The sequence below is a fragment of the Pleurodeles waltl genome, chromosome 10, assembly GCF_031143425.1.
Source record: "Pleurodeles waltl isolate 20211129_DDA chromosome 10, aPleWal1.hap1.20221129, whole genome shotgun sequence".
NCBI classification, from domain to species: Eukaryota; Metazoa; Chordata; class Amphibia; order Caudata; family Salamandridae; genus Pleurodeles; species Pleurodeles waltl.
Window position 1 is genome coordinate 137351356 of NC_090449.1, and position 22359 is coordinate 137373714.

At 42.4% G+C, this 22359-nt stretch overlaps 1 long non-coding RNA gene across 1 annotated transcript in view; it reads left to right on the forward strand.

The window, feature by feature from the left end:
• LOC138260723 (uncharacterized) overlaps positions 1-22359 on the forward strand; it is a 166754-nt gene that overhangs the window by 77786 nt on the left and 66609 nt on the right. Inside the window, exon 3 of the long non-coding RNA XR_011198941.1 lies at positions 4533-4675. This is a non-coding gene — a long non-coding RNA (uncharacterized lncRNA). The remainder of the gene's footprint in view (positions 1-4532; positions 4676-22359) is intronic.

The following is a 22359-nucleotide window of genomic DNA, read 5'->3' on the forward strand; positions in this document are numbered from 1 at the left end:
ACCCTCGACAAACTTTATGTGCACTCGGTTACCATGGAAACAGTCTAAGGGACAAAACCTGGAGGCTGAAACTACCAAAGAACATCCTCCGCTTAAGATTCTTGAGTATCGCAGTTGCCAAAACTACACTTTCAAATGAAGTCAGGCTGTTTGTTGGCACTTCCAAGATCCAAAAGCGTAACATGAGCATCCTATAAGTTCATGTCGTCCTATAAAGCATCACATGCCCTTTTAAAGGGTAGTGTATATAGACAAGCATGTCCTGATCCATTCATTTGACCCTAGCCGAGACCTCTGAAACTGGTGGATACCTGTGTATCTCTTCAGCACAAGGCATTGGCAACAATCTGATCACTAATTGATCCAGTCACAAACAATCAAGTAAAGGCAAGCCCACGACTGTATTCCAAAGAATGCGAGCAAGGCAGAGAAACCTGTTTAAACACTTAAACCTAGCTTTTTCACCACAGCCTTTAATCGGCTGCCTCCTGGCACATCCTAAGGCTGTGGGAAGGGCCTCGGCTGAGGTGCTCGTGGTTTCCAAGTGGACGATCAATGTCTGACCTTTTCACACAGTCGCATTGACCTTCAGTCCATTTATGGCTAAAGTGACTTCAAAGAAGCAAAATATTGTCCGAGGAATGAATATGTCCTTAATGCGGCTGGAGTAAACCACTTATAAAAGGACTACAAAAGACCATCTTTTATGTGACTAGCTGAAAGCGCTCTCACTAATAGCAGACAAGACTTTCCTCAGTATCACTAGGTGAGACGAGTCTTAATAGGACAACAGGAAACCATCCTCAGTATGACTGCTCAAGACCATTCTTACGAGGATAGCAGGAGACCATCCTGGATATGATTGATTGAGACCATTCACAAGAAGAGACCATTCTCGGAAATACTGCTTGAGAACACTCTTACAAGGAGGAGACCATCCTCAGAATGACTGCTTGAGACCGCTCTTAGTTGAACAGTAGGAGACCATCCTCAGCATGAATGCCTGAGCCCACTCACGAGATCAGGAGATCATCCTCAGCATGACTGCTTGAGACCACTCTTAGTAGAACAGTAGGAGACCATCATCTGTACGGCTGCTTGATAAAAAGCTTCCGAGGAGAACAAGATTCTATCTTCAGTATGACTGCTTGAAACTACTCTTACTAGAACACTATGAGACCATTCACTGTATTACTGCTTGAGAACACACTTACAAGGGGAACAGAAGACCATCCCCAGTATGATTGCTTGAGACCACTCATACTAGAACAGTAGGAGACCATCCTCAGCATGAATGCCTGAGCCCACTCACGAGATCCATCCTCAGCATGACTGCTTGAGACCGCTCTTACTAGAACAGAAGGAGACCATCCTCTGTATGACTGCTTGAGAACACTCTTGTGTATCTCCAGATACTTGGTCCAGCTTTACCACACCCTGTCCCTGTATGTTGCACATTTAGCAAGAGAGAATCGAAGATTATGCTTCTCAACAAAACATCTGTTGTCAGATGTGCTACTGTCCTCTTAAGGCCTTCTGTGGCTGTATATTTTTCCTGACACCAAATGAAGGGGTACAGCAGTATTTGCTGTCTGCACCAACACCACTTTGTCATGACACCATTACGCAAGGGCATAGCCCATGTCCTGGTGGCTTTTCCTAAAATTAAGCAATGGCTGGAGAAGACGGTAAAATGCCCGAGTGACAGAAGATCATCTCAATACAGTTTGCATTTTATTCTATTTCGTAGTTTTTATGCCGATATTAGGAGATTTTACTTAAAACTTTATTTGTAGTACATAATAATAGGAAGCATCTGGATGCCTTTTTGTTTTTATGTTCTTTGGGGGACTCGAATTTGTGTTTCTGAGTTACCTCTTTCATATGGACAGTGACCCACATTAGGAAAACACATGTAATAACCCCCCTCCTCCCCATCATGGGTGTCTTATGGATTCTCACAGTCTTTGTTTTCATTTTTAGATAATGTAACAGAAGGCAATCTCCATGTTTCACATTAGCATAGCAGACCCTAGCAAGAAGTTTTTTGTTTTGGGAATATGGACGTTTTCACGTGTTTTTCAGGACAGCTAACTAGCATATCAATAGCAACAAGAGATTTTAAGCGCCTTGCACTTTATTACAATATATTACTTTCCCGATATAGCCTGGCTGTGCTGTGCACCCATGAGTTGACCTTCTGCAGAATTTTTCCTGCACTTTTATCACTTTACACACTATGGTTAGGTATTAGGTTTATACTATAACCTTTAAGGCAAGCAATTTTTAGTTGACATAGCTAGCTGCACTTCCACCATTATAGTTTTTAGTCAGTGTATGTTTATTAGTGACTACCATTATCGATAATTATTCATTGGTCTGCATGGATTTTAGAGAAATTCGCGGATTTGTCTGTTCGTTTTGCTGAATTTTATGATTGTAATTTTTTATGTGTTTTAATCCCTTTTATTATTTCTCTAAAATTGTGTTCTGGTTAATCTGTTGTACGTACTTTTTGATTGCTTGCTTTCACCTTGTTATATGCATTTGCATTTCTGGCCTTTTTGACCGCATACATTTATTTGATTGATTGACTGCCTGAGGCCACTCGTACAAGGGGAACAGGAGACAATCCTCAGTATGACTGCATTAGACCACTCTTACTAGGAGAACAGGAGACCATCCTCAGTATGAATACTTGAAACCACTCTTATGAGGACAATAAGAGACTATCCTAAATATGACTGCTTGAGAACAACAGGAGACCATCCTCAGTATGTCTGCTTGAGACCACTCTTATGAGGACAACAGGAGACCATCCTCAGTATGTCTGCTTGAGACCACTCTTATGAGGACAACAGGAGACCATCCTCAGTATGACTGCTTAAGACCACTCTTACGAGGAGAACAGGAGACCATCCTCAGTATGTCTGCTTGAGACCACTCTTATGAGGACAACAGGAGACCATCCTCAGTATGTCTGCTTAAGACCACTCTTAAGAGGAGAACAGGAGACCATCCTCTGCATAACTGCTTGAGGCTACTCTTACAAGGAGAACTGGAGACCATCCTCAGTATGACTGCTTGAGACCACTCTTACTAGAACAGTATGATACCATCCTCTGTATGACTCATTGAGACCACTCTGACAAGGAAAATAAAGATCATCCTCAGTATGACTGCTTGAGACCACTCTCACGAGGAGAGCAGGAGACCATCCTCAGTATGAATACTTGAGACCACTCTTGTGAGAACAGGAGGCAATCCTCAGTTTGACTCCCTGAGACCACTCAGGCCCCAAAGATACCAGCCTTGTTAGATGCTGCAAGGGCTTCAGCACATCTAGCCCCCTCACCTGATCCCTGCGGGAGTATAGGGGGGAGCACACAGTATACCTCCGGACAATGTCACTGGACTCAAAACTGGCCAAATGCCTAAGCAATTCAATGGGGCTTGCCACATGGCTTTAAAAAAATAAAACAATTTCTTGAGCTCAAGGACCTGTAATGTGAAGCCTTCTCATGAGCAACCTTCCTTACATCTCAAATGAACTCTTTTAACTTTATATGGAATGCACCTTTCCTTTTTCTGATCTTTATCTTAGTCAGTAGAACCTCCTTTAGAACTGGCTATGAATGTACTTCCGCAACCTAACTAGGTGGACATGGCGTACCTGCCACTAGGTTTGTCTTGATTCAGATGCTTAGATATGTAAATAACATTCAACACATGACATTTGGATTAGAGGACAACTAATCAAACCAAGGTTAAGAAAAAAAAACTATTCAAGGGATGCACACAAAAATATTTCAAGAATCTGTTTACAAGAGGTGTTTGACTTTTAATTCCCTGAATATTACTTAGTGAATTTTGCTGAAATTCACACCTTTTAATTTATACAATCATCTTAACTTAATAATGTAATGCACAATCTGGTATGCCGACAACATTTGTCCTTCTTATCTGTGCAACGCTAGATAAATCAGTTTACTTTGGTTATTTTTTATAAATGCTAGTGCATCCCTCTTTCTGAACAACAAAAAGTGCCTGATGAGTATATTTTCTCTGTATTAGTTTCCACTATTGACCATATTTAGAGTAGGAGGAACATCTGGAAAGATCAAAACTACATGGTTCTTGGCTCAGCTTTCTTTTGATGTATCTATACTGAGGCTGATCCAATAAATCTGTTGTATAATTATTCATTCAGCCACAGATGGTGTAAGAGCCTGCCTGCGGTATGCATGCCATGTTCATACTCTAGATCTTTTCAGCTGGTTAAAACTGTAGTTTTCCTACTGCATTTTATCTGAAAGGTTTGTGTTGTGTATAAGTGCAACTATGCTAACACCTGCAATGTACTCTATTTTATTGTATTTCTTGACAACAATTGAATTCTAGAGAATTCCAAGCTATGCCAGTTTTCTTAGCATATCAAGCGTATATTAAAGTAATAAAAAACTACTCTTTCATTAGGAATTGTTCCATACAGTGCCACATGGTTGATTCACCTCGTTTTTCATTAACTCCAGTATACATTCTGGACTTCACTCCTGATTCTGTGGAGAGACTGCCTCTGATTCTACTTTGCTACTATGGGGAGCTCAAAGTGAGAGAACTGGTCTCCTACCATCAAGCACTTACATCAGCAGACGTTGGCATTTCACATCTGAAGGTATGTGTTGAAATGTCCTTCTGCCACCAGTACCCACTTGTACTGCCTGAGATCTCTTTGTCTTTGGTGAAATTCTTCTGGTGCTTTATCTACTCAGGGTTGTGGTCCCACGCAAGCTGTCAGCAGAAGGTATGTCCTTACAAGATGCCACTCTTGAAACATTGAAGCAGATTTAAGAGCCCCTTGCACCACATATTGCCACATTAGCATCAATTTTGTTACGCTAATGTGGCTACATAATGGCAAAACTCTGCGCCATATTTACAAAGTGGTGCAATGAATACATTGTGCCACTTTGTAACCCCTTGCTCAACATTATGTCTGAGCTACGCATAATATATGCAAGGGGGGAGTTCCCCCGTTAGGGAGGCTGAAAAAAATGACACAAAGAAATCTAAAAGATTTCTTTGTGGCATTTTTTTTTGGCATTTTTAACGCCTGCTCAGAGCAGGCATTAAGAGGGGGCACACCATTGGTTACAATAGGCCCCTATGTACTGTTCACCGTTAGCGCCATAAGTTTGGAGCACACCCTAAACAGTACATTAATAGCTTCAGAAATTATGACGCTATTGCCCCCTACCCTGCGACATAGTGTGCCATATTTAAAATACGGTGCACACATAGTGGCGGTAGGGGGGTGCTAATGGGTGCAAGGAAAGGGGCACTGCACTGGGTACAGCACCACTTTTCTTCAATCTGCCCCATTATTTGTAATACAATGAGGCAAGATTCATATTCCGGATGCACCCACCCTTGGTTTTGACGACACTTTTTAATAAATTTGCCACTCACATAGGAGGAGAAAATTTTAAAATACCTTTTAGAGTTAGCAGTTTCACCACCACAACATCCCATACACCTGTGGAACAGACACAGCTTTACGTATATCTCAAAAAGACATTGCACAGGTCATCTTCTCCTCCTCACAGACTCCTGTGTTCCATTGCACACACTACTCTTTTCCTCCTTTCATCCGCTCCACAGCAATTTGAAGGATGCTTTTCCTGTGGTGGCATAAGGGATCAGCCTATACACCACCAATCATCTTAATACCTCCCCCTCTGTACTTTTCCCCAACTTTTGGCTAACTGAATAGCTTTCTTTATTGTTCCAATAATCCTTTTACCAGGCCATTCCTTTCCGGGTGATACAGGAAAATTCTGTTATGTGCGATATTTGTAACTACCAATACTTTTTCCATATCAAGTGGAACTAGCTGAGGGCTGTTGTCCATAAGTAAACTGCAGAGAAATCTCTCTCTTCAGAAGACCTTATAAGCAAATCAAGAATTGTCTTGTTTTTAATATTTTTCACAAACATAGGTGCAGGCCATTGAGAGAATATGTGAACACCAACCAAGACATAAACAGAAATGTTTTTCCTTGAACTTGTCTCATGGCCTAACAGGAATATTGTAGATGTCATAGGTGAATTTCTTATTTTACCCATTTTGTCATTCACACAACAACCAATACAGTCCCTGACTGTCCTTTCCACCTAGAAACCCATAACTGGCCACCAATAATTGCAACAGATTCTGACTCTGAATTTGCTGATAGTCTAATGGCTCTCATGAGTCAAATCCACAAGTTCCTCAATAATTACATCAACTTTGTACCCTTGACCTTTATGACCTCTACAAGACCCAACTCATCCTTACCTGTTAAAAACCTAAGCAACTGAGGATCACATTCTTTCTTATGCCCCCAAACAGTACCAAGCTAACTGCTTCCATTCATACTTTATGCAAAACGGATTCCAGGGCAACAGAGCATATCACCACAAAATCCGGTTCCTCACAATTATGATCTATGCTATCCCCATTACTTACTTCCTTAGTTAAACATGAAAGACATATATGCTGCCTTATTGCAAACCACAGGAATGTGCTTCACATCGTGGGAAAACTCATTCAGTGCCACTACCCAACTGGTGGTATGTGAGAAAATGTAATCCAAACCATTCTTGCTAAAAACCTCAGTCAAGAGTTTCTGATCTGTCCAAATGTCAAAATCCCAAATAAACGTTTTCCAATTTTTCTGATAATCCACTGTACAACTGAAGCATTGCACTCAATCCCTGAGTTAGTTGTCTTAGAAACTTTGAAACTTATACATGCAAAAAGCAATTGTTTTAATATGATAATCCTGAATCAAGTACACCAACACTACCCAAGGCCTTTACAGCTAGCATTTGTTATGATACACCATGTTTCCTTGACATCATAACTTTGTAGTACCGGTACATCAATCAAATCATGTTTTAACTCACAAAGAGATGCACTCCAAACTATACAAAATCAGTATCTTTTCTCAAAAGTTTCCTTATGGCTCCCATCTTGGAGGCCAAATTATTGATGACCTTGGCTTAGAACTCGACCATGCCCAAGAATGCTGCTGCTTCTTTATTGCGTGTGGGAAATTCTAAGTCATAAATGGCTTTAAAAAGGTCCTTCTTGGTTTTTATTCTGCTAGAAGTGATTTTGGGTCCCAAATAACCAATATTATTTTCTCAAACTTACCTTTCTTTCCATTCAACCTAAAACAATTCCTTATAGTACCTCTAACACCTTTCTCACCCTTCCAAAATGCTCTACTTCTGATTTACCACTTATTAGACTGCAATGTCGTCCTGATCAAAGTTTATCCCCAACATTCCATTTAACGAACTATGCGTTACACAATGGAAGATGGAGGAGGCAGGAACTTAACCCAAAAGGCATCCTCGCAAAATGATATGTGCCATAGGGGGTTATAAAGGATCTCAAATTCTTGGTGCCATCATGTAATTTCATTTGATGGTAAGCCGTGCTTTAGGGGGCTGAAAAACCTGGCACCAGACAATGAAGCTACTGCCATGCTGGGTGAATGAAAACGATTCCCTACAGCATATTTGTTGAATGCCCTTAAGTCAATATAAAGATGAAGTTCTCCTCATGTCCTGTTTGCTATAACTACTAGTGCCACCCATTCTGAACACTTTAGAGTTTCAATAATACCTGCCTGACTCAGCGCCTGATTTAGATGTTGACAGTAACGGTCCCGCCGTCGGTATTCCGACTGAAAACCTGCCCGCTGCCTTGGTCCCGCCAGATTTAGATGTTGGCGGACCCACAGACTAAAGCCCGATCAAGTCTGCTGTCTTCAGCAAGGAATCCCATACTCTGTCGATGGTGCCATAGGAAAAGGTGGCTGATAGTGGGACTAGAGCTACACTTACCCCTGAGCAGATTTGGATCTGTCTTTCTGCCAAGGAAAAAGTGGCAGTCCGACCTCTAGGTCTGAGTTCGCAGATTGAGAGGCAGAGGGGTGAAAACTAACCCTTTTCCCCCATTCCACTCTCGTTTTCAACTGCTCAAGACTGGACAGGACCCTTCCTCACTGCTGCCACGGGACCACAGAGGAAACACAACCCCGTCGTTGAACACAAAGGTAGGAAACCTGCATTGGATGTGTACGATGGGGAGTCACTGCACATTGTCATGGGAACACTGCAGACATATACATGTCACAGTATTTTTTTGGGAGTTACTATGATATGCATATGTCGGGGACACGAGTGGGTCAGGCACGGGTCAGGACACCCTGGTACACAACACAAATCGCACACATACACAGCAGTTATTATGGTGCTAGTATCTATTTGCAACTGAATGCTAGCACCACAATGATGGTACCATCACACTTGTCAACTGTGTCCATGTCTGCACATTGCCTGGGACCTGCTCCTGTCATGTTGTGTTGCGAGTTGTGTCTGTGATTCAGTATATTTATGTGTGTGGGCGATGCGATTGGGTGGGCGAGGTGGATGGAGCTGGAGTGGGTGATGTGGTTGTGTCAAGATGTGTGCCACTTGCATGTGGGTCTGATGTTGGGTTGCTGCATGCAACATTCAGGTGAGTAGTGTTATGTGGCATTCGGTGTTGTGATGTGTGTAGTTGTGCTTGTGTGTGCATATTTTTTTTTAAATGAGTGTGCATCTCTGTTGGTTGTTGTGGTTGTGTCATGTGTGGGTGCAGTGTCAATGTTGTGTGTATGTTGTGTAATGGATGTTCGGATATTAGCAATGCGTGTTTTCGGAATGTTTGTGTTGTGTTGGGGTGGAAAGGCAATGGATGCCGGTGTGTATGTGGTGTGCTGTGTCGTTGTGATGCAGGAGGATGCAGGGGGACACATGTGGCAAAGGTAGCGTGTGTGTGTGATTCCATAGCCACTGCCATTGCCTGCTGCCCATTGTGTCCCGCGATGTCCTCCCACCAGCAGTGAACTGCCAGCGGTACACCATCTGCAGGTCTGTAACAGCTAAATACAGCAGGCAGAAGACCATCGACTTGGTGGTCTTCTCGTGTCTGCTACTGATGCAGCATGGCATGTGGCTGCCAATTCCTATGTCAGGCCCTCAGTTTCTCAAGTTCTGAATTAACTTCTTCCCTCACATTGAAAGACATTCCCCTAACTTTGTTGACTACTGGAACAGATCTCTCCTCAAAACGCATTTTATGCACGTACATTTTCAGGAAATCTAAATTATTACTGAAAACCTCCTAAAATTCTTTATAAAAGATGGAGATATTCTCCATCTGATTGAGAACCTGGTACTCATTCATTGCATGTGTCTCCTCATTCAGCTTAATGGGAAGACAATCCTATATCTCACAGTATTCCTATATCATATTGATGTGGCCAGGTAAGGACAATATCAACCACCTTTGATACATAAACCTTACAATTGCAAGACCAACCACTGAATTCAATGCTGGCATAGGAAAATCCTGGTGGTTACAATACAAAGTCCCCGAGTTTATCATGAGAACTTCCAGAAGTCACATCAGGATATAATTACTGGACCACATCCTGGGACTCTTTACAAAAAATCTCATGTATGATGAAGGTCAACCAATAATGTTAATTATATCTTTCATATATGATTTATTCCCTACTATTTCAATAAGAAGAGCTTTGGGTTCTTCCTCATGCACACCAGTAACCTTGGACTGCTTTCCCCAAAGATCTACAATGTTTACTTTAAGGTCCCTTTCCTTCCACACCCTATAAATCATCCTAATTGCAGGACAATCTCTTAAGTTAAAATAATGCTGCAGTGTACCCTACCTAACACAAGTCACCTTGTACTACTTCTGTTCATCAATTCTAGCCTCTTTTTCTAACAGCTAGTTGACACATTTCAGTTATAATTGATCAACACAGTTCAATGAATGTTTAATTATTTTTGCAATTTCGATCACCTTTGATAGTGAGGGATCAGTTTTCTGCCGTCCTTCCCCAAAATTGCAAGAGGCAGGTTCAGTTTCTTCCTATTGCACTTTTCAGAAAATGTAACTTCTTCATGCCAGTTTCAAATTAATTTAGATCTCCCTCTTCCTTTTCAGTTAATTCAGGTAAATTGTCAAACGTTTCTTGCCCCTCGGATCCCAGACAATATATTTAACATGAAAATGTTCCTTTCAAAATATAAATTGGAATTGTTTTTGCAAACACAAGCATAATGCCCAAAAACCTTCCTGGACTTAGGCTTTCATCAGAGGTTCTCCTGAGATGTTAGGTAAAACGGAGGTGTCTGCTTGAGTATGGCTTGTAAAGTTCGCAATGTTAGCTTAATACAACTATTAATAGCTTACTGTAGCACACTACAGAAAACCTGGATGCAATAGGTACACCAACTAAAGCACGTTAAGCCTTGAAAAGTGTTGTGACATGCACTTTGTAACACCTTCAATTACTTTTTTGTGCACACCTCAAAAATATTGCCAAGCTAGTTTCCAATTGCCCTTCATCCCCCGGCACCCACCTCCACCCACAAGGATCGCTTGTCGTTAGTTTCCTGATACTTTACCTACTGTGGGCTGTGGTTGCAGTTCAGCTGGCAGTAGAATGTGTGTCTGGAATGTCCTTCCACCAGTAGGACCCACCAGTACATGCAAGGAACTCCCTCTGTACTCCTACTGGTGCCTTACCTTCCCTGGGTTGCGCTCCCAAGTCAGCTGGAAGCAGAACCAAAATTAATGTTTCTTTTTCTGGGCAGCACACTACAGGGGACCCATAATTCCATTATTTAATGTATGTACACCAATGCAGGATTTATTGTTGCAGGCACACAAACAGATTACACCCTCACAGGACTTCCCAATGTGTACCTACTCATTTATTTATAACCACCTTTTTGCTGTCTCTCTTTCGGGGCTCCCTTTTCCTTCCCTACTAAGTTGAATGAATGGATTTTGAAACACATATGCCCATTTCAGGCTGAATACATCCCTTGATTAATTACTTCTGTCTTTACCTGCTGTGTGAAGCAGCTGACAGAATTCAGCTATGTTTCTATCTTTCTTTAATAAATTACTAATATTTTACTTTTTATTACTATGTTGCCAAACTAAGCTTATGAATATCGATTACTATTAGGAATGCAACTCTTAGATTTTGCCGGTTTGTTCCTTAACTATCTACAGTAATTTACTGTCCATCTGTCTGCTTGGTGCAGGCAATGTTTGAGGGAATATCTGAGACATCAACAGTTAAAACCAGACCTTAAAGAGGCCATAAATAGCCAAAGAACGGCCTGCTCCCTACTCTGTCAGACCAGCCCTTATGGCAAGCCCAGACTACCCTCCAGGCCGGCCTGACCCTGCCACCGATCATTCCATCCATCTGTTCAAATGTCAGTCTTGCGTGCAGTAAGTACCTCTTTCTGAAAACAGCTGATGCTGTAGACCTTGTCTCTGGGATGGATGTGCCCTTTCTCCAAGGGCGTGAAAAGAGTCCCCATTATTGACTGCCTCTAGAGAGGAAGGTTCACTTGTACTACACACCAGGACTGGTTTGTTTTCCGCTGCTGGTAGACCCGTGTGCTTGGTTTGTTCAGCACCAATTTGTGTTCCATTCGTGTTAAGTGTCAGCAGCTTGCTAATCATTCCCATGGCCAATCAATCACAGCAGCAATCAACAAGCGTTGTCAAGTTCTAGGATGAAAGTGTTGATTAAAGTTCAAAGGTACATTTGCGGGTCAGGGCCACACCTACCGAGCAAGCCAGGTACGTGGGCCCTGAATGCAATCAATTCCTGAAATTACATGTGAGCGCAAAGAAAGGGCACAAATGGTCCGATGCTGAAACCTAAAGTTGAACATATATACGACCAATCACTCTTGTACGCACCATAGAGACTTGCAGCCTGATTTAGAAACTGCATTTTGAGGAACATGAGTTAGTGCTATAGTAGTGTTTCTCAAGTACTAAAAATATTACTCACTAACCCTCAAGCGGAGACCTGTGCCTCCGTCACTTCTATTTTTTCTCTTAGGAGATCTACCCCACACGTGTGGAGATCACACACATGTAGCTATACTTTATGGTAAAAAATGTGGGGGAGACCAGACAAAGTGACTGGAAAATAAGGAGTATTAGTATGTAAATGGTTAGTGTTTAGGGAGCCGCAAAGAGGGGTTTACAGAGGATCATGCAAATACAACCACCCACAAAACAGTAAATCCATTACTATTCATAAACTACGCTTCTAAAGTTGCTACAGTTTAAAAGTTCCCAAAACAGTAGTAAATGTACCATTCTTGCTCAGTCTTTGAGTAGGTCTACCCCACACATGGACACACACAGGTAATGGAACAATGGAACATACTCCCATAGTCCTATATAAAAAAATGGGGGCAGGGACCTATGACACATATGTTTCGCTCTAGTTAGAGTATATCAGAGAGGTATAGCTTTGTCTAGACACATGGGAGCACCCAGAATAATTCAGGACAATATCCTTTCAGGCGTAGAGTGACGCGTATATTAAGCACAAAAGAAATCATTGAACTCTGGGTAGTTCCCAATTTTAGGTGGAGGGGAGCTCCTTTATATGGAGTACCCGACAACACCACCAACACTATAAATCTGCTCACCTCAAATGTCTGTTTCTCTTGCAGAGTTTTTAAACATAGGATGAGCACAGTGCCATCCATGCCAAGCTAGGGTGACAAAGCCTTTAGACATTTTTTACAGCAAAGTCTTTAAGCATTATATTAGAAAGTGGCATCCATGCCAAGCTGAAAAATGACAAAAGCCTTTTACCAATCTTGACACAGTATTACAGCTTTGTATTGGAAAATACCATCCAAGCCAATCTGGAATAAATAACAACAACCCCTGACACGTCTCGCTTTATTTAGAGCTCATCAGAGAGGTATAGCTCTGTCCAGACACAAGGGAGCTTCCAGTATAAGTCAATTCAATACCCTTTGAGACATAGAGCCCCACATAATTGATGCAAAAAAGGAAGCAGGGAACTTTAGTTAGTTCCCAAGATTAGGTGGAGGGCAGCCCCTTTATTTGGAGCACCTTAAGACATCCCTAACCCCTACCATTCTGATTCTGCTCATCTCAAATGTTGGTTTGTCTAGAAGAGCTTTTAAGCATAGGATTACAACAGTGCCATCAATGCCGAGCTAGAGAGTTACAAAGCCCTTTGCCATTTTTAAAGCAAAGACTTTAGGCATATACATATACTTGGTTTTAATGTTACAATGTTAGAGTAAAATATTAAATATTTTATAATTTAGAAATTAATAATTAACTAATTCTTAATAAATACATGAGTTTTGTTTTGCAAATGTTGATTTATCAGTAATAGTCATAAATGGAATTCTTATATTTTAATTATTGCTTTATTTAAAAAATATTCAATTTGATGAGTTGATGTGTTGTAACATTTTATTTAGTTAGTTCTATGTTACTAATAATTATTTTAAATTAATTTATATTTTTATTTTACATTAAATATTTGAACTTTTTGGTAAGAATTGATCAATGTTATTATTTGCTCCCTATAGCATTGGAACATCTCCACCTTGGTTGTGGAGATCCCTCCCTATGTGAAAAAGTAACTGTTAGTAGCTTCATACTTGTAAATTCTGTCTTGCCTCTAATCTGTAATTTCATGGGTTGGAGATATGTAAGTCTGTACTCACGTGTAAATCTACACTTAGAAACAGTGAATAGAAAAAAAGTGTAAATTTACAACTAGGTGCAAGTGTAAATTGACAAGTGAGTAAACCTACATTTAAATTTACCTTTGTTAATAAAGCCCACTATCTTCAACGTGGTGACCTAGCAAAGGACAATGATTTACAAACAATCCCTGAAGAAAAATATGAATGCAACCTAACCACTGCCACTGAATACAAAGTTCAATGAAAGAAAACACACAAGGACCGGATGAGTAACCTCATAAACTGTACTTTTGTAGAATGTACCTTTGGAGCAGAGAATGCGTCATTTGCTTCAAAGATCCTGCCTAGCTTATTTTTAACTGAGTGTAATGAAAGCAACCCCAAAAGTCAACAGTTAATACATTATGAAGTTTAACAAGATCAGATAAAACTGACAATATAATACAAAAACTCCCTCTCTCTCTTTCCCCCTCCCTCCCTTAAATTCTTACTCTTGTCCTGTCCCCGGGTGTAAAGTGAAAGCAGACAAACAGGTTTCCACATGTACAGAACCCTCCGCTCCATAAAGATATGCCTAGGTAGCACTAAAGGTTCAGTACTAGCTATAGTGAAACACACAGACAGACATTACTCTTGGTCCTTGTTAATAGTGAATCGATCAAGAATCCCTGTGGTCACTCCAGACCAGCTACAATCCGCAGACCATGTGACGAGTCTCATTCTGCAGCTTCTCAAAGGTGTTTGATGGTCAGGAGCACTCAACTGTGTCAGTGAAGAACAACATATGTCAGTCTCAGGCAAGGCACTTGTGCCACCAGACAGAAAGAGGGAAAGTATACCAAAACTTTATACATCTCCCTATCTTTTTGAGTGACACCTTGAGTACTTCAATAACGTCTGCATTTCAGGTTTTGAAACTTGATCAACAAATATCCAAAGCTTGATAAATAAGGGTAAAAATCTTGGAACACATTCACAAAAGAGAAAATGCATTGTGCAATGTGGAGTTCTTTCAATTGAAGAATACTTCTTGACTACCATGAGTCCATTTATCTCAATCTCCTCCATTCTATCATGGTTACCAGAAATAACTCAGTGAGCTCTGTTACCTGAAGTTCTTCCTCCTCATCAACAAATTGGCAGTCATTCTCAGTTGAGGCCACTTGACGTGCCAACAAACAGGTAAATAGAAGTTTATATCCAGATAACCATGGGAACTCCATAAAAGTCCTACTTAACAGGTAAATAGAAGGTTAAATCCAAGTACCCATGGCAACCCTGCGGAAGTCGCACTCCCGTACCTGCCAAATGCATGTTCTGTACTGTGACAAACAATCCTTCACTTGTGCCATCACACCCAACTTGTCCTCTTCAGAGGTATCATTACCTATATCATGTGGAAACACAGCATATTCTATTCCAACAATACATTGTGGCATATTGTGGCATGTTGCTTCCACGAAAGCTGCTTTGTTTCCCTATTGTGGCCATTATTTAGTAGAAGAGTTAGCGTACATGAAGATGTCACATGTTTCACACAGTGCTACCTGTTCTGTAGTTGGCAACATTCCCTGATACAAAGCATCGACAAGCCTTGTCCTTATCCAAAATTGGGTTTCCTGTTCTAAGTGATTATGCCATGTGCCATTCTGCGCCACTTGTGAAGTAACCTTGCTTCACAAGGGCACAAGCCATCCAAGAGCCTCAGGATATCTACATAAGATATGTTTAAATTAAATTAGTATACATATGCATCGTTTATATATTAGTGGTTATCATGAGGTCTGGCAGATGCTGGTCCTTTTGAAACTACGCTGAGCAACCTTTGTCTAGATCTTCAAACCATCGTTTCATTTTCGTTTACCACTTGTACCTATTGAACTTTATATAATTGCAAAAATAAACCCAATTGGTTCCACATTCTGATTTCAATATCTAGTGTTAACAAAACTTAATGCCTGCTTGCAGTTCTCTATCCTGCCTTTTTAGAGCATGTGTCATTATTGAAGCTGCCTTGTCCACATATTTAATCAGATTCTATTCTTCACTACCTGCATTGTTTGCCTCTGCATTTGCTTAGTAAAATCAATACATGTGCCCTGAGACACAGCCAATACTTCCTGAGAAATGTCAACTACCCTCTTATTCTGTTCCAGCAACATTGGCGATCAAAGCATACTTTGCTTTCCCCAAGTTTTGTTCAATATATGGGTTAAGATACCTTCTGCTGTACATAATAAGGATATTGCAAATCACAGAAGAGTTCCATGACCATACAGAGGCACACAGCCAAAGGTTGGGTTCCTTCATAAGGGTATGGAAATCCGAGGTGCCTTGCAATATATGTATAGCAGTGGGTTACTTTATTTCTTGTAATACATTGTGACATCGTCGCCTTTCCCACAAACCACTAAAATCGTTGATGCATAGCTCTTTTTTATGAAGGAGACAGCATGTTTGTAAACATGAATAAAAATAGAATCTCTAATGCAAAAGTAAACACATAAAATAGCTGTACCCCGCCATGAATAGGCTGGCGGAAACGCAGTGCTGGGGGCCCTCATGGTCTGCTATCTCAGACAGTGTGTATTCGGAGGGTGCTAGGAGCACACTCTGTGCAACAGCATTGGCCTTGGCTCCCAAACCAATGCTGTGGCACAATTTCCAATGGGCTGACCAGTGAAACCTCTGATCTCAGAGGTTTATGCTGGTCAGACCGGTGCAAAACTTGTAATCTGCCTGGAGGAAGGCCACCAGCTCACTGTGGTCTCCTTTCTATCCAGCTGGTGCGCCGATGGTAGGCCCGCCAACATCATAGTGAGGCCCTTCGATATTAGTTGCGAAAGATATGAGAATTAATTTAATCCAAGTAGTTTAAAAAAAAAAACAGGTGCATTAGCTCCGAATGTGTAAAACCATGCTGAAAGCATCTGACTTTTCCATAGTTACCCAAGGAGTGCACAAAATAAACCTTTTGCCATAAATATCTCTGTTTTGCTTGTCATTATACAGCTCAAAAACAGAGCAGAAGAAAGAAAAGCAATGTTTTGTCAATTAAACAGTTGCTTTCATTTTATGACAAGACCGGAGGCTCTATTATGCGTTCTTTTCTTACTTTATTTTAAACAGCAGCAGTCAAGAACTACAGCTCCCAGGAGGATTAGCGTAAAACTAACCAATGGGAGTAAAACAGAAACAAAGAACTAAGCCAATCAGCATACTCCATTAACCATAGAGTGTACCCTTGACTGCAAGCAGCCCTCTTTTCTTGCTGCTCGCAGTCAAGATAAGTACACTCTTCAGCTCTTGCGTTTACTTATTTAGCTAATTTGGTTAATTGTTTTCCGTTTTTACATGTCTATTGTTATTTACAGGTATCAGTTCGCCGTGTAATCTTAAAACGTTTCATTGCTGGTTTTTTTCCGACCCCCCTTCCCCCCCCGCGTTACCGTTGTTCGCTAGCTGTGCAGCGCGTGCCGTTGCGCGTTCCATTCGGGAAGCTTCTCCGTCCTGTCAGCGCTTTTACCAGTGCGCGTCTGTCAGGCGAACTGCTCCGCTTTTCTCGAAAGCCACTGCGAAGCCTTCCGTTTCGGTAGCGCGTCTCCACGCGTTTCCGGAGCGGCTTTCTCGTCTTTCTACTGCCGAAGCAGCGTCTCTTCGTGGCCGGCACACGTTTCCTCCCTCTCTCCTTCTCGGCCCCGCCCAAGGGAGGGCCTTTTCAGTTTTATAAGAGCGTGTTGCTCTCTATTAACTCTTTAGTTACCTCGCTGCTCCTGAGACGTTTTATTACTCCTTTGGGCAGCTGTCAACTTTAAGGCAAGATGAATACAGATACTTCATCTGTTAATACGGATTCTGAGGATAATGAGGAGTTTTTTAAACAGGATCTGAACAAGTTTATTAAATCCTCAGTTAAAAATGCATTAAAAGCATCTATGGTTACGATGTCTAAGAACATCGAGAGTTCTGTAATTTCCATGATGTCCAAACCCATGGCCCATTCTGCGGGGGAAGGCAGAAAACGCAAAATAAGCTCGTCCTTTAAAACAGCGAAAGGCGCACATGCAGAGAGTGAGCTTGCCTCACACCAGAACGAGGACTTGGTTCCTCCCAGGCCTCCTTCTAAGGAGGGGAATTCTTCCAAAAAGTCGGGCTCTCATGCCAAATGTAAAGTTAAGTCAAAACATACTTTAGCGCCGAAAAAGATTGCTGTTACGAGGGTTTTGGACACGGACGAAGAGGGCTTGGACGATTTATCTTCGTCAGATAATCCGGATGACTCGCTTGCTCATTCTTCTCCCCCTTCCAAACGTTCGAAACTTTCCTCTGGTGTGCCATCTACCAGTGTGGTTGATGCCGAAGGGGTTCCCATGTTCGATCCGTCACTCATTCATCACCCCAATTCCACGGAGTGGTTTCCTTTGGATCACGTGGCTGAATACATTTCTTCCCGCTTGCGTCTTCCATTGGATAAACAGACTCGCTCCAAACTCAGGTCTGAATGCCCTCGACCGTCCTTGGACTCTAACATTACTCTGACTCCGGCTATTGATGAGTCCCTCATCACATTTTTTACAAAATATGGAAAGGATCCCCGTAAAGGGGTTGACAAAGCCTGGACCACGTGCCAAGACAAACTCCTCGACGTGGTCGGTCCGCTATCTAGAATTCTAGACTTAGCCGAGTCGGCTCGATTGGAGGATTCCCCTATCGATCCTTTGGACCTCTCTCTTTGGACCCAAAGAGCATTTTGTCTTTTGGGTAACGCTAACTCGGCCATTATCCATGAGAGACGCAAGGGTCTCCTTCTCCGCATGGATCCTAAACTAGCTAATCTCGCTTCCAGGGATCCTGGTATCCAAGCCGATGGTAAACTGTTTGGAGATTCTTTCATAAAGGATCTTAGCCGTTTCGTCTCTACTTTTTCGTCTATCGATAAGGCTCAACAATCCTTGAAGAAGGTTTTCAACCAACGGGTTTTTTCCCGGGCCGGTAGAGGTAGGGGTCGCTTTACCGGCCGCCAATACAGGAACCAAGGCTCCAGAGGATTCTCCAACCCTCCCTCCTATTACAACCAAGAGTTCAAACCCCATTTCTACCCCCAGCGATCAAGGGGCTTCCGCAACCGCGGTCAGCGCATCTACAGAACGGCCAATTCCTCAGGTAAGCCAACGTTCTGGCCCTCCCGTGGGAGGTCGACTTCGATTCTTCCTACAAAAATGGAGGTCAATTTCTTCAGACCCATGGGTTCTTTCCACTGTCCAGGGCTATCGCATCGAATTTCTCTTTCCACCTTCCCAGTCAAGTCCCCCTCCTGTTCCAAGGTTCTCCCTCGAGATGTCATCTCTAATCTCTTTGGAAATCCAAGCTCTGCTAGAAAAAGATGCCATCCAAAGCTGTATTCCAGACTCCTCCGGTTTCATCAGTTCTATCTTTCTCGTCCACAAAAAGAACAAAAAGCTAAGACCTGTAATCAATCTAAAATCCTTCAACCAGGTCGTCGTCTATCGACACTTCAAAATGGAGACTATTATCCATCTCAGGGATATTTTACTCCAAGGCGACTGGTTTGTCAGACTGGATCTCCAAGATGCATACCTCACTATCCCGATCCATCCTTCTCACAGAAAATATTTACAATTTCTTTGGAATTCAAAAACGTATCAGTTTTCCTCTCTTCCTTTTGGCCTTTTCTCAGCTCCGTGGTGTTTCACGAAGCTCTTAAAGCCGGTCGTATCCTTCCTTCGTTCTCTGGGTTTCAGACTCATTATCTATCTCGACGATATCCTTATCATGCATCAAAACAAATCTTCTCTCCTGTCCCAGCTTCAGACAACTTCCACCCTCCTAACAGAGCTGGGCTTCCTCTTAAATCTCGAGAAATCTGTTATGGTTCCTTCCCAACAAGTAGAATTCTTAGGCTTCCGAATCGATTCAGTTTCGGCTTCCCTGTCTCTTCCACGGGACAAGGTTTCTGCAATCAAAAGGGAATTGACTTCAATTCTCCGGAAAGACTCTATTTCTCTCAGAACTCTTGCAAGAGTCGTCGGCCTTCTTTCTTCGTCTATCCAGGCGATATTCCCAGGACCCCTTCACTATCGCGCTCTTCAACGTCTCAAGATCCTTCACCTTCGTCGAGGTTTGGCTTTCTCCGACCTCGTCTATCTAGATCAAGAATCTCTACTCGAAATCCAATGGTGGATATCCCATTTAGAGGCCTGGAACGGCAGGTCCATCTTCCCCTCTGTGCCCGATCTTGTATTAGAATCCGATGCAAGCCTCACCGGTTGGGGCGCCCGTTGTGGCTCAATCTCGACTGGCGGTACATGGTCCGCAGAGGAGTCCAGATTGCACATAAATTGTTTAGAGCTTCTTGCAGGCTCCTTTGCGATCCGGAGTTTTACGAAGGACAGAGCAAGCTGCTCCATTCTGCTCCGCATGGACAACATTTCCGCAGTGCGTTATATAAACCATCTAGGTGGCACCAGGTCCAGACCCCTTGCTCTTCTGGCCAAGAGCCTCTGGGAGTTTTGTCTGTCCCACAAATTTTCCCTTCTCGCCGAGTATCTCCCAGGCTCTCTGAACTCCAACGCGGATTGGCATTCCCGACATATCTCGGATTCCAGCGATTGGAGATTACACCGTTCCGTCTTTCACCAAATCGAAAGAAAATGGGGGCCCTTTCAGGTGGATCTCTTTGCGTCCAGACTCAACTCTCAACTTCCTCGTTTCTTCAGTTGGCGTCCAGATCCGTTGGCCTTGGCTACAGACGCTTTCCTTCAGGATTGGTCCAATTCCCTCAATTATGCTTTTCCTCCTTTTATCCTGATCAACAGGGTTTTAAACCAGGTCAGGCGTCAAATGACGTCCCTTGTTCTGATAGCCCCCTTTTGGCAAGCTCAGGTATGGTTTCCTCCCCTACTGGAGCTCGCGGCAGATTTCCCGATCCTACTCCCTTCATTTCCGTCTCTCCTTCTAGATCCACTCGGTCGGCCCCACAATCTCATTCTCGACAGATCATTAGTCCTGTCGGCTTGGCTCATCTCAGGGCTGCCCAGCGGTCCTTCCCGATTTCGTCGGAAGCTTCAGAGTTCATCAACAATGCCTGGGCGCCTGGCACAAGGCGAGCCTACAGATCAGCTTGGTCTCTTTGGGCAAGCTGGTGTGTGGGAAAATGTGCCGATCCCTTTTCAGCGGATCTAAATCTGGTTATTAATTTCTTAGCGGCTCAGGCAGGTCTGGGTAAATCATATCGGACTATCAACCTTTATAGATCCGCTATTTCTATGAACCATTCTAATATTGATGGCAATCCTGTTGGGATTCATCCCTTAATTTGTCGCCTTTTAAAGGGGGTCAAACTCTCTAGGCCCCCTCCTGCCAAATACTCCCACGTCTGGGATGTTTCATTGGTTCTGAATCTCTTTCTTTCTTGGTCTGACAATTCCAGTCTTTCCCTGAAAATCCTGTCTGCCAAACTCACTATGCTCCTTTGCCTAATTTCCATCAAGAGGGTTTCTGACGTTAGGGCCCTAGATGTTTCCGCCCGTCAGTTTTTACCCTCAGGTGTATTGTTTCACATCACTAAACGCACCAAAACTAATCTACATTCGGTGTTCTATCCCTTTTTTCCTGATAAACCAAAATTATGTGTGGGTCTTTGTTTGAAAGAATACGAGAGAAGAACTGTCGACCTGAGAACGTCTTCCTCTACCCAACTTCTAATCTCCTTTCGCAAACCTCATAACCCGGTTTCTTCTGCAACCCTAGCCCGGTGGGTCAGATTGATCATGTCCCTAGCGGGTATTGATACTTCGGTGTACGGGGCCCACTCTTCCAGGGGAGCCATGGCCTCTAAAGCGTTCGCTTTAGGATCTAGTTTGGAGGACATTCTCAGGTCGGCAGATTGGACTAATGACAATGTTTTTAAGACTTTTTATTGTAAACCTGTTAGAACTGCTTCTTCTGTGGTTATTGATATGCTTTAAACTCGCATAATAGAGCCTCCGGTCTTGTCATAAAATGTAGATTTTCCTAGTAATTTATGACGGAAAGTCTTAATTTTATTAAAGACACGGAGGCGAATATTATCCCACCTCAAGTACTTCTGTTAATGTGTACTTTTTTCTCCCTCCCAGCGACTCCTGCACTTCCTCCAGCTTCCGGATAACGTCGTTGGCTTCTCCCTTTCTCCCTTCAAGAAGAATTCTTCAGATGCATCGGAACAACCTTCACAGGACCTTCGGCCTCCTTCATCCGTCTCTCGTCTCATTACAGCGGTCCAAGAGTTTTGTTCAGTCTCCTTGGCGTTGGCGATTGTGGGACTCATTTACCCGTTATTTTATGATTCTATCTGACTTACTCGCTCAAGAAAAGAGGGCTGCTTGCAGTCAAGGGTACACTCTATGGTTAATGGAGTATGCTGATTGGCTTAGTTCTTTGTTTCTGTTTTACTCCCATTGGTTAGTTTTACGCTAATCCTCCTGGGAGCTGTAGTTCTTGACTGCTGCTGTTTAAAATAAAGTAAGAAAAGAACGCATAATATTCGCCTCCGTGTCTTTAATAAAATTAAGACTTTCCGTCATAAATTACTAGGAAAATCTACATTATGCTCCATGACAATGTCTGCCTTTCCCCTCAGCTAATGGCAATGTGATATCAGAAAGCAGCTGTTAAAAGTTAATACAGTTGAGTTCTGATGTCATTTCTTTATAA